Genomic DNA, 8,991 nt, shown 5'->3' with positions numbered 1-8,991 from the left:
GGAAGTGAGCTTACACATGCACAAAGCAGCAGCAATTCCTCTGGGCACATTTCTCTGCAAGGTATGGCTGGGCGTTATTAGCAGCAGCAATGCCCCCTGCTCCCCCAGGCTCACAGGGGACTCGGGAAAGGGCCTCATTTTCCAGGTCAGGATCATTAGGAATTTAACTGGCAGCTTGGTTTCGGAATCTATATGTAGCCCCATCCTCCAAGGCCTACATAAAATTGACTGTGGACCCCTGTTCCTTGCCAGGTGGAAAGTTCAGTGCTCCCCAAGATATCTGTGGGCCCCCATTCACAGGGGCCCCTATGATGCTGCTTCCTTTCTCCCTGGTCCTGCATCCCACCTGACAAAGGGAAGCATGAGCCAGGCGCAAAGGTGGGGACCTGCCTGCTGTGAGGGTAACAGCAAGAGGTGTGGTGTTGCCAGAGCAAGGGGTGGGGGGGGAGCAGCCTGGAGAAATGGGCTGGCGGGGCTGGGTCACAGAGGGTCTGGGCCACCACAGAACGAAGCTGGACTTTATCCAGCCTGCAGTGGAAAGGCAGGGAAAGATTTTGAGCCAGGAATGAACATGGTCAAAGATGCACTCTAGATGCATCCTGGGGCAACTGCATCCTAGAAACGGCTGAGGAAGTGAACAGAAATGGAGGGAGAGTCTGCATGGGAGGCGCCTGTGAGAGCTGCTGAGAGGCCAGGGGTACGACCTGGGGTCGGGAGGAGAGAGAGCGGGGTGGGGAGCAATACCTGGAACAAACTGAGGAAGTAAAGTCAGCAGGGCTTGGGGACTGCAAATGGGGTGAAGGAGAGGCAGGAGTTCCGAGGGCGATGGGAACCGGTGGAGGCAGAGGGATGAGGAGGCCAGGATGAGTCCGGAAAGAGCAAGTCATCCAGCTGGGGCAGAGAGTGGAACGTCCTGGTCAGGGCCTGGAGGGCTGGAGCGGTGTGGGGGAGACCTTGTGCTGAGTCCCGTAGGGAAGGGGTCCCTGAAGATTTCTTAGCAAAGATCCAGCACGACTTGACTCCTCACACTGGCAGCTCCTGTCTCTAGACTGGGATAAACCAACATGGACGCACCTTAGGGACTAAGTTCCTTGAAAACCCAGAGAACAACATTTACATAAGAGATGTGGTGATTTTAAAATATGTCCATCAATTCCTCAAAACTGCTCCCTTCAAAAGGTGGAAACTAATTCGCCTCTCCTAAACTGAAGTGTTTCCAACAAATAGAATTTGGGGGAAGAAATGGTATCTGACTCCCAGACAAGGTCTCAAAAGGCCGTGCAATCTCCCCCTTGCTCACTCTCGTGGGTCACCTGCTCCAAGGGAAGCCAGCTGACACTCAAGCAGCATTGTGGAGAAGCCCCTGAGGTGAGAAACTGAGGCCTCCAGCCAACAGCCGTGTGAGTACGTCATCTTGGAAGTGGGTCCCCCAGCCCCAGTCAAGCCTTCAGATGACCGTGATGCCAGCTGACATCTTAGCTGCTACCTCACAAGAGACCCTGAGCCAGAACCACCCAACTAAGATGCCCCCAAATTCCTGATTTTCAGAAAGTGTGTGAGATAATAACTGTTTTTAACCAATATGTTTGGGGGCCGTTTTGTTACACAGCAGTGGATAACTGATACTCTGGGATGCCCAGGAAATAGTTGGAAGACAGATGATAAAGGTAGGAGGAAGGAGGCCTGTTAAGACAGCTCTTGTCAAAGTTTAGGACAGTCATGAAGAGCTGAATGAGGTGATGGGAACACACATGACTAATGACAGATGGAAACGCCAGGGGTCTTGGTAACTGGTTGACCAGTGACCTGAGTGACCGAGAGGGACCCAGAAGCCTTTGGAAATGGAAATTATGTGGATCTGTCACTGTCATCATAAACATCGTCACCATTGTTAGTTTTGGTGTTTAAAACAGTTTTCCTTTCAAAGACTATCTTCTCACAAATAGCTTCCTCTAAAATAATTTTACTTCAAGGGGTTTCCAAACTTGTCATTTCAATGACTGAAATGGCCAAGGCGTGTCTTGTTACACTAAAAAGTTTCCTATTTGACATCTTGTTTTCAAAAATGCTTGTGATTATCCTTGAGCATCTAGGAACTTGGAGCAGGCATGGCCTCTTCCAATGGTCAAATGAGCAGATCAAAGGAGCATCCTCTGGCACTTTAAATGCAGGTGCGCGGCCCTGAGCTACTCGCGTGCACGCATGCGTCCGGGCACAGACACCCCATCAGAATTCCCAGCTGAGACGAAACTGCAAGCTCTGCATAGACTGACCCATCAACACTCTGGGGCTGAGCAGACAGAAAGGAACTCAGCCAGACACGGGGAGGAACAAGCAGGAGAGCTGGCGGCGTCTTCTGTACAGGATGCTTGAATCAGATGGTTCTCTGCTGCTGGACGTCACAGGACGCAGATGTATGGCCTGTGCCAAGCGCCAGATACAGCCAAACATTTGGCAATAGTGAGGCCTGGCCCCCGGCATCAGGCACAAAGAAATCCGTCTGCACATTCTTCTTTGCCTCCCCATCAGACACAGGGAGGGAATTGGAGGCTTACTCGAAAAGTAGAAAAAACTCAGATCGCAGGTCTGCTAGCAGATGGCCTCACTCCCCCACAGAGCAGTTATTTCCAGGTAGAGGAAAGGCCAACATGGAGAAGCCGGGAGGGTCACTGTATCGTTTACTTTATTACCGATACCTGCTCCTGCTTTTTTGGATGGTCCAAGTAAGAGTATCCATGACGACCCCTCTATGATATTAAGACAGGTCCTCTCTTACCTAAAGTTTTTTGGGGGGACTTTCCTCAAGCACCAACAGGCAGCCCCACTGCCCTGACCCTGTGATCACAAAACGAGAACAGCCTGAGTGGACTCCCACCAAGGCCATTACCAGGCGACGTAAGTGTGCTCGGGGGTCATCTAGTTCTCTCTCTCCCGCTGGATCAGTGGTTCTCAACCAGGGGGACGGTGTCACCCAGGAGACACTGGGCGATGTCTGGAGACATTCTTTGAGGGGGGAAACTGTGGCAAGAAGGGAGGTGCTACTGGTACCCAGCAGGTCAAGGCCAGGGATGCCGCTGGATGCCTTACAGCACCCACGACGGCCCCACACAAAGAATGATCCATCCACAACATGAAAACGCTGAGACTGAGAAACCCCGGTCTAGATAATAAACTCCATGCAGGCGGGCATGAGCCTTTCCTTGTTCACTGTTTTGTGTCCACACAGTGACTGGCTCACAGAAGGCCTGAGAGGGCGGGAGGAAGGGAGGGAGGGAGGGAGGGAGGGAGGGGGGGAGGGAGGGGGGGGGAAGGGAGGGAGGGAGGGGAAAGAAGGAGAGGAGAGGAGAAGGCATGGTATCTTCTCTGGGGAAACTTAAAGGCTGCATGAAGGACGTTAGTCATTTTGGCTCAACCGACATGCTGTAGTCAGAGTTTTAACACCCCTCCAACATTTTACCAAGGCCAGCCGCTGCTGGCATCTGGATGCCCCCCCCAGCACATCAGTCAGCATCAGCCCTAAAAAGTAGCCCCTCCTTTCCAGGCAGAGAGCCACAAAAAAAGTGGGAGGCCTCCAGGCGTTCCCTCTCAACCCCTGCCGTTGGTGGCATTACACACGTTGGAATGTTTTACAAACTATGCCGCTATGCAGCTAAGGAGGTAAAAGGCAGACTGTTCCCAGCCCCAACCTGCTCCTAGGGGTGGGGGGAGCTTTACAGGGTGGCCCTGGCAGGAAGTACAGAGAAATGGCATTTGGAAAGCATGGGAACTGCCAGCATCTCTCACACCTGACATAAGGCCTTCCTGCTAGAAGCCAGGAGGCTTTTTCACGTCCGGCAACCACAGCTGACAAAAGACAGTTTTTTTTTCAGAACCCTCATTGAAGAAGAGGCACATAGTGAAACTACAGCCTTTGCTCAGATTCACAAAAGGAAACAGAGCCAGCTCGAGCCGGAGAAGGCACTTGAGGAAGGTTCTGACGGTAAGTCTCTCCAGATGCGACACCTGAGAAGGAATGAGGTCACCTACACTGCCCCAGCATGATGACCACAAGGAAATAGCAGACAAGCATAAAATAAAGAACGTTCTGAAAAAAAAAAAAAAAGCAGAGGTACCATATGCTTTAAAAACATGAATATCAGAAAGAATTGTGGAAACGTTCCAGATTTTAAGGGGGTCTAAAGAGACACGGCCACTAAATGCAGTATCTGCCCCTTGATGGATCCTGTGCTATTGGGGAGGGGAGAGCATGTTATAAAGGACATTATTAGGTCAAGTGACAATGGTAGGACACAGACAGTAGGTTAGAGAAAGTATCACATCAACATACGCAGGACAACTTATGATGTTGATAACCGCAGTGTGAACACAGGTCACCTCCATTCTTAGGAAACACACTGAAATCTTTCAGGGTCAAATGCCATGCGATCCTTAAAACCTCGGATGGGGCAGAGACAAAACCCCGCACAGAAAGAGTACCACGGTGTTCCTTGTACTGTTTGCACTTTTGCAACTCTTGCCCATTAACAGTTAATTCCAACTGAAAAGCTGGTTTTTAACTCTGATCTTGTGCGACTGCAGGCAGAAGCTGAGAACGCACCCCCCCTTTAGAGCAGCAGCTGGTGGCCAAGTCTGTCCTCTGGGCGTGTGGTGAGGTCACAGGAGTTGGTGCCCGGCACACGTACATGTTTTATCATCACTGCTGTTGCTGTGTGTTACTATTGTGGACTCATCCTCCAAGGTGACCGCCTGGGCCCCGGGGTGGGGGCTGCACGTGGCCCCTCAGCACTCTGTGCTCTGCGTAGCCTCGCAGGAGTGGGTGACCAGCGAGTTCCCAGGGGCTGTCCTGGGCTCTGACCCCGAGTCCAGTGGCCCCAACCCCAGTCCCAGCCTGGCCCTGCCTGCAGCCACAAGTCTACACATTCCCAGGCCGGCTGTCCTCAAACCCCACAGACTGTTCTTTCTCTGTGGGGCCCTTGTGCAGGTCCCGGGCCAATCCCTGGTGGTTTTCCTTTGACTCCCTGCGGTGGCTGGATTGATGAACAGACACCCAAGAGGCATGCAATCGGATTACAGGTTCTCCGGAAAAGAAAATGCCTGGTGCCACTTTTATGAGCGCCCCTCCACCAGGCTGATATTAGGGCCTGTGACCAGAACTCTGCCCCCTAAGGGGCAGGGATTGGGGTTGGGGCGCCAGGCAGTGCGTGGAGGAGGGAGACTTGTAGAATCCTAAAGGGCTTTCCTGCTACAACGCCACAGTCAGCGTTTCCTCTGGCAAAGCCTCCTGGCTGCATCTCATTTCCTAGACATCTTAGTGAACTAGGCCTCGGCTCACAATGGCACGTTTATTTCACCTGGGGACTCTGGTGGGATCTGAAGATGCAAAGAGGCGGGCACAGGCGCGCCCCTCGGAGCCCGCAGGAAAGTGCAATAGCGCCATCTAGTGGCCGCGCGGGACGACTGCGCAGATGAGCACGCCGCGGTCCTGTATCTTCCATCCTAGGAAAAACGTGGTTCCCGCCTGACTCGTGGTCAAGAGTGAAGTTCGGAATTTCCAGCTGCCATTAAAGATGTCTTCCTGGCCGACCCGCCCCCCCCCCCCCCCCCCCCCCGATTTCTGCAGTTACACAGGCGGTGTCCACTGCAGGGGACATCCACTTAGGGCTGCGGTCCTGGGACACGCGAGCTTTGGTTTATGCAAGGCTGCCATCGTGTGGCCACCTCGGGTATTTCCCTCAGAAAATAATCCTGGAGCGAGGAGCCAGGAAGAGCAAGTCTATTCGAAGATCGTGGTTTTCTGCCACCAGCCAGAATGGGGGCTCAAGATCTAGATTAAGAGGAAAGCCATGCTCTAACGTTGCCATTCAGGCCTGAGCCTTCTCCTGGGCACCTCCTGGGCCCTACCAGGGACCTCAACTCCAGGCATGCAGTGATTTCTCCTCTAAACGAGGAAGAACCTTCCTAGCAGTCAGAACAGGGGAAAGGTCCGAGAGCTGAAGCGTCCCCAAGGGTGCAAGAGCTGAGGCGTCCCCAAGGGAGACCACAGGCCTGATCTCCCTCCACTGGGTCACCCTCCAAGTCCCGCCCTCATCTCAGAGTTGGTCACAGTCATGGAAGCACCTGGAAGCCTCCCAGCCAGCACAGAACACGTGCTCAGTAAACAGCCATTGAAAGTGTTTCCGTGACAGAGGAGGATGAGACCCGAGTTCTCAGCTGGCTCTGAGAACAAGGCTGAGATGGACTGAAGCTGGCGATACATAGGACTTGAGGACGAAAAGCACCCGTTACTTGGGCAGGGTTTGTCCCCTTGGCGTGCGTGACATTACAGGCTGGGTAGTTCTTGGGCTTGCAGGGGCTGTCCCGGCTTTGGAGGATGCTGAGCACCAGCCCTGGCCTCTGCCCACTAGATCCAGAAGCACCTGTCACCCACCTGGGAAAACCAGAAAGTCTCTGCACACGGCCACATGTCCCCTGGAGCCCCAAGGACCAAAGGGGCCATGTTCCTAGCGCCCGCTTGGTACAGCGTCCCTGGCTCACCCACCAGGGTGGATGCCTGAGTCACGGGGAATCAAGACCACAGAAGTCCACGAACTCAGCAGCTGTCTGCACACTGTCAGGGCCCGGCTAGAGAGGCTGCTTCATGAAAGCCTAAAGGTGACTTCTGTTTGGTGGGAAGGAGGGCGCAGTGAGATAAGCCAATTCCATTACACAGAATCCAGTCTGGAGGCACAAAAACACATTGACGGAAGCATTTCAGTTGCTATGGACATTTATAGGATTTTTCTGACAGGAAAGGAAATTACTCTCTCCGATTTTCTCTTATTTGATCCTGAAAAAGACAGAAAGCCCAGCTCCCTGGATGTTCGATGGGGCACTGGGCTCGTGACGGACTTCTCGTGCGTGTGTCGCTATGGCTTCCTGCTCCTCTTTCCCTGGTGTGGCTACAGTGATATTCTGTGCCGTGTGTGAAAAGACAGAGGCAAAGGTAGGAGAGGAAGGTGGCCAGGAATTTCATGGCTTCTCAGCACGGACGCTTGGACAGCAAACTTTAAAACCCAGGTGCTGACCATTCTCCCACCCCCACCCCCAAAGAGAACAAAATCAAAATCAGAGATTCCATATGGTTGCTCAGAGAAAAATGGGGATTTTAGGAACTGTCTCATAATCCACTGGCCCCCTAAGGCTTCTGTAAGTTGCCAGCCAGTTGGATTCATTCCTCCCTGAGAAATCTGGTCGAGGGCCCAGTGCACAGCAGTAAACGTCCACCACCACCACTGCCAGACCCTGAACCCGTGAGGCAAGCTTCCGCAGGCCCACGGGCCCCCAGTGTCCTCCCTCTAGCCCATTCCAGCCAGGCAATGCGCCTCACACAGGCAGGGCCTGGGGACTTCCCATAATAACTCTCTGTGGATTTTTCTATATTTATTGTAGACACAAACGCCTTTCTCCCCAACAACTCCCTTGAGAAGGGAATGGAAGGGCATGCACCAAAGAAACTGCATCCTTACTGCAACTCCCAAAGCAAGAGCAACCAAAGAAAGAAGACATAAATTGGACCTCATCGGAATCTAAAATGTTGCACTTCAAATGACACCATCATAAAAGTGAAAGGGCAACCCAGAGAATGGGAGGAAATACCTGCAGCTAACATATGTGATAAGAGACCTGAACGCAGCATATGTAAAGAGCTCTTACAAGTCAATAACAAAGACACCCCAATTAAGTAATGGGTAAAGGATCTGGATAGACATTTCCGCAAAGACATAAGAAGGGCCGACAAACCTATGAAAAGATGTACATCTCAGTCATCAGGGTCAAACCACGAGATACCAGTTCACACCCCCCAGAATGGTGGCTTAGATCAAAAAGATAGGTAGCAACGAGTGTTGGCTGGGATGGGGAGAAACCGAAACCCTCAGACATTGTCCATGAGGATTTAAAATGTTGTGGTCACTTTGAAAACTCATTTGGCAGTTCCTCAGAAATGTTAAACATAGAGTTACCATATGACGCAGAAATGCCACTCCCAGGTAAATACCCAACAGAACTGAGACATAGGTCCACACAAAAACTTGTACACGAATGTTCACAGCCTTGCTGATAACAGCCCCAAACTGAAATCTGTCCAAAAGTCCATCAGTTTGTAAAAAGATAGACAAAATGTGCTATATCCATACAATGGAATATCATTCAGCCATGAAAAAAAATGAAGTACTGATACGTGCTACACATGGAACTTGAACACGTCATGCTAAGTGAAGCAAACCAGATGCAAAGGGCCGCACATTAAATGATTCCACGTGTATGATGTGTCCAGAAAAGGCAAATCTACAGAGGAAGTAGATTCGTCACTGCCTATGGCTGGCGGGAGTGGAAAGGGAGAGACTGCTAATGCACATGACTTTTTTTGAGGTATTGATTGTGGTGATGGTTGCACAAGTCTGTAAATATACTAAAAACCATGGCATTATATACTTGAAATGAAGTGAATTTTATGGATCGTAAATTATATCTCAGTAGAGCTGTGAAAAAATTATAGGCAAGAATCGGAGGAACTGAATAACAAACAAAGGTAATTTAATGAAAACACACACATATGTACACACCTACATGCACACACAAGCATGCACACACGTGCACATACAAAACCACATGCACACACACATGTACACACATGTAAAAACATGCACATATGTGTACACGCACACATGCACACATACAAAACCACGTGCATGCACACACGTACACATGCGCACACATGCACAGTACAATAACATGCGCACATGCACACATGTGCACACACGCAAGCCTCACCAACATTCCCATACACGCCGCATGGAAAGGAACCCTGCACACAGCCCCAGACCCCACAGGCCTGCCCACGCCGGGGAGGGTTGCTACGGGCTCCAGAGCATTTCCTTCTGATGGCAGCTCACTGACACATCCTTCAATGAGCTCCATCCACACATCAGTTCTTTTTCGGGAGGGTTCTTT

This window comes from Rhinolophus sinicus, chromosome 13 (assembly GCF_057876585.1).
Source record: "Rhinolophus sinicus isolate RSI-liver-muscle chromosome 13, RSI-T2T, whole genome shotgun sequence".
Classification (NCBI taxonomy): Eukaryota; Metazoa; Chordata; class Mammalia; order Chiroptera; family Rhinolophidae; genus Rhinolophus; species Rhinolophus sinicus.
Note: the sequence above shows the minus strand (reverse complement) of the source record.